This window comes from Lepisosteus oculatus, unplaced genomic scaffold (assembly GCF_040954835.1).
Source record: "Lepisosteus oculatus isolate fLepOcu1 unplaced genomic scaffold, fLepOcu1.hap2 HAP2_SCAFFOLD_489, whole genome shotgun sequence".
NCBI lineage: Eukaryota > Metazoa > Chordata > Actinopteri > Semionotiformes > Lepisosteidae > Lepisosteus > Lepisosteus oculatus.
In genome coordinates this window covers 66,520-75,525 of record NW_027168030.1, presented here as the reverse complement: position 1 = coordinate 75,525, position 9,006 = coordinate 66,520, and the positions used below count along the sequence as shown (strand labels likewise).

The 9,006-nt window shown below is 43.0% G+C and overlaps 1 non-coding gene across 1 annotated transcript; it reads left to right on the top strand.

The window, feature by feature from the left end:
* The first annotated feature begins 8,639 nt into the window (after positions 1-8,639).
* trnar-acg (transfer RNA arginine (anticodon ACG)) lies at positions 8,640-8,712 on the top strand. The gene has a single exon. It is a non-coding gene; the product is annotated as a tRNA-Arg (tRNA).
* The last annotated feature ends 294 nt before the right edge of the window (positions 8,713-9,006 follow it).

Sequence of the window (9,006 nt, the reverse complement as noted above, 5' to 3'; positions counted from 1 at the left end):
CCACTGTTGTGTGTTTGCTATTTCTGATAGGTTTGCGTGCTACTGGCCCCAAGGAGGCCATAGTACAGCATGGTAACTTGACACTGTACGGTCTGGAACCAGACAACATAAGACCAAACTTGAGGTCGTGGATGCCTTCAGGTGCCACACTATTGAATTGGATAGAAATCCAAGAAACAGTAAGCCCTCAGGAGGTACAGGTAGTTAGTTTGCTTTAATGGAACAAACCTCCAAACCACCCTGGCAGGTGCCCAACACAGGTGTCATGGTTCATCAGGGGGGCTGGGAACAGGAACCGGTGTTATTGTAACACTGCTGCTGGGAAGCTGGATCATGGCTGACAATGTACTCTGAATGCAGTACTCTTACATCAAGATGTACTCCGGGTAGCACAAATGAGTCAAAGTTAGCATTTCAAAAGAAAGGAAGTTACTTCTTCCCCAAATATCTGCCTACAGAGGTATCAGATACTGACAGTGAACTTCCTGATTTGTAATGCCTAGACTGAGATGATGTCTCCTACCGTGTTTATACATACTCCAGATGTTTTTCATCCTGTTTGTTCCCAATGCTGGTTCCGGTATGAATTCTCGAGGAGAAATGTGGACATTTAAGGTTAATGTTCTAATGACAGGGGACATCACTTAACTCTGTTTTGTTTTGAAGGCAACAATGTCTCAGGACCTCGTGACCTTCAAAAAGGGGGGATATGTAGAGGCAATGCTTGTTAATAAGACAGAAATAAGTGTTGCTGTGCTTTCCCAAATGAGGCCCCATCTCTCTCTTCATCTCTGTGGTGCAGCCACAGAGAAACTATTCATGCAGGCTGATTTAAAGATGTTTTCTTTTGATAAGGGACAGCTCCCAAATGGGGATGCACTTAGCTAAGCCTGGCTATCATGATCAATGGTCATCCATTGGCGCCTATCTGTCTAGGGAGTGCCAGATGGACATCTGGATTGCATTCCTAGGTGTCAGGAGTAAGTGACTCATATCTCACCTTGATCAACCAGTCAGGGACTGGTAGGGCAATGTAACCCATGTGGGACTCTGATGCCCATTAAACTTTCAGCCAATGACAAGCCAAAGTTCCTCCAGGTAAAAACAGGCAACAGAGAGCCTGGAGAACTTGAACTTGAACTTGAACTTTATTGCCATATGTAACCGGTACTGGTACAATGGAATTCTTACTTACAGAAAGTCTCTCGATTGTAAAACAAGTGTAAAAAACAAAACAAAGTGCAACCAGTGCATCAAGACAATGTACAAACAAACAATAGACAATGTGCAGGAGAACTAGTAGGACTATTCCAGTAGGAGAATTCTAAGGAGAATTCCAGGGGTGCAAGACAATTCCATGGCAGGACGGCCCAGGAGCAGAAGGCTCCCAAGGGCAGGACATTCTCACAGCACGCCTCCTGACCATCCTGAGACTCAGCCCGGACAACCACGGAACGGCCAGTGTGTCCGAGTGCCAGTACTTTCCTCTGTTCTAAGAGTCGAGAGTGGAGGTTGCCACGAGTAACCAGAGGATCCACCCGAGGTTAGCATCAGCAGCAAGCCTCGTGAACAGGTCGGAACTGTGGACAGCTGAATCACTAATCAGAACAAGCGCTTCATCAGGAACGAACCGGTCCTCTTCCTGACCTGCTGGGACCCACAGTCATCTTTTCTCCTGTGCATAAACTTTGCTAGTTAAAGCCAACACTAACTAGCCGGTCAGTGAGCATCAGCAGCGCACTGTCGCAAACCGCACAGCACAACCTGGCACCAAGCCAGACAGCGCGGATTGGACAGCAACAAGCCTGCAACTGCTTCTTTGAGTCCGCAGGAGATCTGAATCCCCAGAGATTGGATGAGTATTCAACTTCAATGCATTACAGCTCGAGAATTCAATTGTCATCCCAACCAGTTGATACCAATTTAATTCCTAAGAGTTATGTACTTGTTTTGAGTATCCAATGTAGAAGTTATAACCAAGTTCATTTACAAAACGGTCTAAATGAATGATATACTGAACATATGTCCTCTTGATATATGTAACTCTTTGTAACTGACTGAATATATACCTTTTGTATTCTGATAAACCTCTTGATAAGATCTGTTTGGTTTACATGCATATTCTATGTATTAATAAATGTATCCTCGTGTATTAGTACCTATGTGTGTGCGTTGTTTGAGTTATATCGCATGGTTGGATTCTAAGGCCATCCAAAGAATCATTTTATGATTTACTGCTACAATTAATAATTGTCCCAGTTAATGCCCAAACCCTACAGAACTGGTGCCTTCAGAGAGCACGCAACAATCTATACAAGTACGATTCTAGAAATGCTGACCAGATTACGTTTTAAGAAGGAACTGTGCCTCAGGTTCCGCCGAGATCTTAACTCGGATGGCAGGATTCAGAGCCCGGAGTGTGGACTGATGGCGCACGGAGGGTCCACATACTGTGGATCCCGCAGTGATCTTCCGCGTGTTCAAACCGCCAGCGTGTGACTCCCCTGTCCCCGTGACCTCATTACTCTGCTCTCGCCTCTGTGCAGCCGAGCCCGACTCATGGTAAAGTGGAAAAAAATATGCCCTCAACGTGAGATTTACTCTGGAGCGAGGATAGATGTTACCTTTTTATCGTTGAACAGGATGTATGTGATGTGGCAACTAGGTTCAATTTTGATTCCTGCGGCGATTCCTGTGTCTACCACTAATGTAAGAGCTATTTCAAGTGTGGTGTGGTGCGGCTTTTCAAATGCTCAACAGGATGACTTCGCATGCACGCGTGCTTTCATGCAGTCGTTTGTGAAACCATGTCTGCTTACGTGCAAACGGGCGTGGTTTCATGTATGCAAAAAACTTTCCTGGGCTTTTCTGAAGCACATAAAATTATTTGGAGATATACATTTGTCTTGTTTTCCTCTTAGGCTCTAGAATTGATAACTTTTTTTTCATTTTTGGCCTTTTTCTTCGTTTTCCAGAAAGTGGTTGCAAGCCCAATATCATGCGAAGAAACATCAGGATTCGGGGATCAGTCAATGGATTTTGTTCAAAGTTGGATTGTTGCTCTCTGTGGACCAAGAGATGTTGTTCTATAATGTTTTTTTTTTCAAATTTAAAAATATCATTTTTTCATGGAGCTTTGAAGGGGATGGATTCACCTTATGATCATTTCTGAAACTGGCAAATGAGTGTCTGCTACAATATGATTGCTACATATCTGCATTTGTTGGTTTTTAAGGAGTAAGAGTGCAAGGGGTTTAAACCTGCGATCCAGTGTGTTGAAGTATTTCACAACACTACCCATAGCACATCTGGAAATAAATCCTCATAATGATTATTGCCCTGGGGATGTACCAAAAAATCAGTGAGCATATATATATATATCACTGTGTTGAAGCTAGAGACACAGAATAACTGCAAACACATCCTAAATACAGTGTTCCTGCACCTTTGACCTCATCCAGAATGTATCGTTTTTTTAAAGGGATTGCTGTCAGAATGCACAACTGAATCCCAAACAGAATCTCTAGTCAAATATGATCATTTGTGAAACAGGCAAATGAGTCTCTCAGGTGCCCATTGCTCATTTTCAGACACATTTATGCAATACTTTCACCATGCGTTGAGCAATAGGGATTAAAGATACCAGAGGTAAGGTTTAAAAGTGATTCTGAGGTGCAACACATCAGCGATACAGCTAGGCATCTGAAATGCGGGGTTTGAGAGCCCTTCAGGGAACACCGTACCCTAAAGGTACCAGAAGTCCACTTGTATAAGCATTAAGTCACTGTCACCCCTGTTACAATGTGATTGCTACATATCTTCATTTCTTTGGTTTTGAAAGGAGTAAGAGTGCAGGGGGTCTAAATCTGCGATCCAGTGTGTTGAAGTATTTCACAACACTACCTCTAGCCCGTCTGGAAATAAATCCTCATTCTGATTGTTGCCCTGGGCATGTACCAATAAATCACTGAGCATATATATATATAGCACTGTGTTGAAGCTAGAGACCTGTATGTAATAATATGATGCTAAAATGTTATTTTCAGATATATTAATGTAATAAATGATTGCTTATGCTTTATAAACAAATCTAATTAAAATAAAAGCTTAAGTTTTGTATTTATCTTGTACCATAGAACATGATTTTCTTTGTATTTCAATCCCACAAAGTGTCCAAATGACGCACTACATGATATAAGGAAGATTATCACATGCATATCGGTATTATCTTTCTTACGAAAATGCATTCCTTTCATTACCTTTTACTTTTTAAAATGAACTCAAATTGTGTATAATGTAATAATTTAAGTAGAATAGATTCTAATAATATAATGATCCAGTGTGTTGCACTACTTCAATGCTTCACTGCTCTATGCCATCTGGAAATAAATCCTCAGACTGCTTACTGCCCTGGGCATGTACCAATAAATTACAGGAGCACATCTATATATCACTGCGTTGAAGCAGGGGACACACAATCACTGCAAACACATCCTAAATACAGTGTTCCAGCACCACTGACCTCATCCAGAACGTATCATTTCTTGAAAGGGATTGCTGTCCGAATGCACATCTGAATCCCAAACAGAATCTCTAGTAAAATACGATCATTTGTGAAACAGGTAAATGACTGTCTCAGGGGCCCATTCCTCATTTTCAAGACACATGTATGCAGTACGTACACCATGAATTGAGCAATAGGGATTAAAGACACCACAGGTAAGGTTAGAAGTCATTCTGACTATATTCTAAAATATTGGACTCATATTCTTATGATGGCAGACATGATCCTGCGTGTAAAACCGGGGTTAATGGACATTATATGACTGTCAATTCTGTTTTGTTTTGGAGACTCTTGGCTGCCTATGTGGTACAGTGCAGCGTGAAGGAAACATTTTCCAAAACTGTGTCAGCTCAAAAGTTGTAAGAGAACCTCTCCAGCTGCTTTAACTCTCTTCATTTTTGTCATTTAATTGTCTGTCGGCACTATGTGGCAGTGTTGCATGACAACCCATCTCACCACGGAAAGGGACCTAACAGCTTTGGTAAGAGAGGAGAAATTGACCTGGCCCGTACAGGGCTCGAACCCACAACCTTGGCGTCACTAGCACCACACTCTAACCCACTGAGCTAACCGGCCTCACGACAGTGGTCCTCTCTGTGCTGCAAAAAATCGAACTCAGGGAATTTCTTTTGTCCTCCTTTGAATAGAAAGCTGTGTAATTCAGTGTATGGGCTTTCTCATGCAGTTTTTATGGTTCTTGTAACCCAAATCCTACACTGGCCTGAAGTGCCCCCCCATTTCACAGCATTTTTCAGCTGATTTAAAATGTACCTAAAGGAGGAGCATTATTGAAGACCATCAATTACCAAGAGCTTTTGTCAAAGGTTTTGGTGGTCATTTTTAATGACCACAGAGCGCTGTGACCTCGGTTTTACATCTCATCCAAAGGACGGCACCCTTTTACAACACAGCGTCTCCGTCACTATGCTGGGGCATTGGGACCCGCACAGACCTCAGGGTGAGGGCCCCCCGCCGGCACTGTTACGTCCCAGTGTGTGTTCTGTGTGTTTTTCTGTTATGTCCACACTGCTGACCCTTGATTGTTCTCCCTTCCCCATTGGCCAACCATCACACCACTGTTTCAATATGATGTCATCATTAATTAGCCTTCAGCCAATCAGAACACATTTTATTCACTATATAACATGGAGGCTTTCAGAAAGAAAAGGCCTTTCGTTTGACTTCGGTCCCGTTCGGTTTTGGTTTTCGCTTCGCTTCGCTTCGCTTCGCTTCTTGTTATTGCTTTGGCTTCGTTTGTTGGTTTGTTTTGCTTTGTGTTTGTGTATTTTCGTATAGCTTCGGCTTTGTTGTTTTGTTGGTTTTACGTTAGTTTCTTTGTACTTTCGTTTGTTTGTGTGTTCATCCTTGATTTGTCTTTACCTTGCCCAAGTGTTACATGTTCAACTTATGTGTTCTTTTGTACCCTGTCCTGTTGATAACTCTTGTTTTTCCTTATTTGTATTCCTGGTTCACTTGTGTTTTTGTGTGAACTTTTGTATATAAGGTTAGTTTAGGTTGTTGGGTACACTTACACACTTAGTTAATTTTGTATTAGTACACTAGTTTAGTACGGGTGAGTGCCATTTGTCTTGTATGGTTTTGGGTAGTCAGTGCAGGTTAACTAGGGTGTTGAAGACGCAGAAGACCGTGTGTTTCTGGTTTTCTTTTGTAGTCAGATTAGCTTTCCCTCACTGTCCTAGCCAGCTCCATTTTGTTTGTTATTTTCTTTTCTTTGGCACCACTCTAGTTCCTTACCCTTATCACGCTTCCTAGTCCCTCACCAAAACCCATCTGCTTCCAAAAGACTTATCCTAAATGTTACACCCCTTTCCCCCTAGACACTTGGGGTTGTAACATTATTGGGGGCTCGTCCGGGATATCAAATTCCCGTCCTAAGGATTTTTTTTTGTGTTGCAGAATTTTGGTGTTGGTACAGGATTTTGATTTGTGGATTGTGTTTTGGCAAGGTACTGTAGTTATGGCTACTTTTGATTTGCGAAAGTTTGTGGAGGAACCTTCCTTTGAGCAGCTGGATAAGTGTAGGAAGGACGAATTGCTCCAAATTGCTGATTACTTCCAGATTCAGGTTTCGACGCAAGTTCTTAAAAGGGACGTCAAGAGAGCTGTGATGGATAGGTTGGTAGAGTTAGAGGTCATTGCATTAACGAGCAGGTACGCCGGTTCTCCTGGGGCTGGTGCTAAACCTGCTATGGTGGTGGAAGAACAGGACGAGGTGCAGGGGGTGGCTGAAGACTTAGTGGAGGCTGAGGTCAAGGCCACCTTGCCTCCCTTTGAACCGTTCTCTCCGGTCTCCGCCGGGTCAAAAAGCGACACTCGCCTGAAAGTTCATTTGGCCCGCTTGCACATGGAGGCGCAGGAAAAAGCCCAAGTGCGCCAGGCAGAATTTGAATTGCGCCTTGCAATTCGTAAGATGGAGATTGAGGCGGAGAAAGAGGTTAAGCTCCGACAGCTTGAGCTAGAAGCACGAAAGAATGCTCCTGCTGTGCAGCCAACCCACTCCGAGGCCTCTAGCGTGTCTCCTTTGCAAGATCCACTCTCTACCACCTTTGATGTAAGTAAGCACATTGCTTTAGTTCCTCTGTTTAGGGAGACGGAAGTTGATTCGTACTTTGGTGCATTCGAGCGAATTGCCACATCACTTCGTTGGCCTAAGGAGGTTTGGTCACTGCTTTTGCAGTGTAGATTAGTGGGCAAAGCTCAGGAAGTTTGTTCTACACTTTCTTTAGAAGAAAGTTTGAATTACAATACTGTGAAAGCTGCTATCTTACGGGCTTATGAATTGGTTCCTGAGGCTTATAGACAACGCTTCAGAAATCATCGTAAAGTGTCAGACCAGACATTTGTTGAATTTGCTAGAGAGAAGGGCACTCTCTTTGATAAATGGGTTGTAGCCAGTAAAGTGAGTGACTTTAACTCATTGCGTGAGTTAATGCTCTTAGAGGAATTTAAGAACTGTTTGCCTGAACGCATTGTTGTGTATTTGAATGAGCAAAAAGTAACTACTTTATCGCAAGTCGCTGTTTTGGCAGATGAGTTCGTGCTCACTCATAAGAATGTTTTCATGTCTGTGCGTGCGGAGAAGACTTTGTCTACTCTAAGTTCCCAGTCTCAGTCTCCCCCAGTAAAAACTAGTTCCTCACGTCTTAAAGAGGAGCGTGAATGTTTTTATTGTCACAAGAGAGGTCATATAATTGCAGATTGTTTGGCCCTAAAACATAAGCAGCAGCAACAGCAACATCCTAAGAGTGCTGGGTTTGTTAAGACTGTTTCCCGTTCTGCTATTCCTTTGTCTAGTGAAAACAGTCTCCCTGACCCTAGTTATGATTAGTTATTTTTTTTCACTTTACCGTGAATCGGGCTCGGCTGCACAGAGGAGAGAGGACAGGTGACAGGGGAGTCACACGCTGGCGGTTTGAATACGCGGAAGATCACTGAGGGATCCACAGTATATGGACCCTCCGTGCGCCATCAGTCCACACTCCGGACTCTGAATCCTGCCATCCGAGTTAAGATCTCGGCAGAACCTGAGGCGCAGTTCCTTCTTAAAACGTAATCTGGTGAGCATTTCTAGAATCGTACTTGTATAGATGCAGCCTTTAATGTGTTGCTAGGTTAAAATTGATGATTTCTTGAACTTCAGTAGGCAACTGCCCTCTTGATTTCGGATTTAATTTCTTTATTACAGGGGCGCTTTTATGAAGACAGAGTCATGTTCAGGTACTTTGCTTGATGGAGGAAGCTCATTTCGGACTCTGTGATCTGCTCACCTGGAAAGGTCTGCTGTACTACTATAAGAGAGAAGTAGAGTCTGGAAGAAGGGACAATTTTATGATGCTTTGGAAGATAATGTTTTTTTTTTTCTTTGAAATCGAAATGAATCAGAATATCAGTGCAAAAGACAAACTCTTGGTTTGGTTTAAAGAGATATGGTTTTAAAACAGACAAAATGTAGAAAACAGGTGTTTCTCACTTTTGGAAAAGAATGGACCGGGGGTAATATTTTACTAGTTGCAGTGCTGATCTCACTGGGTTACAGTCCTGCAGTATCACACCAGGGCCAGTGGCGCAATGGATAACGCGTCTGACTACGGATCAGGAGATTGCAGGTTCGACTCCTGCCTGGCTCGGGTTGTTTTTAAAAGCATCGGGCTACTCCCTAAGCAGTCTGTGCTACTTACTGCATTGTAATCGTACCCAGTAAGAGATTTCCTTCATGTAAATGAACTGCACCTGACAGCATTAGAAAAACACCTGGGCTCAGTACGGTGCTGAGAGCTCAGCGTTGCTGTTGTTCTAATTAGCACGCACTGCATCGGCTATGAGCCCGAACTTTTCAAATATTCCGATCAGTTAGTCAACACGTAGTCCACATGAACGGTAGAAATATTCTCGTCTGTCTCTTGTTTGTATAGAACTGAATG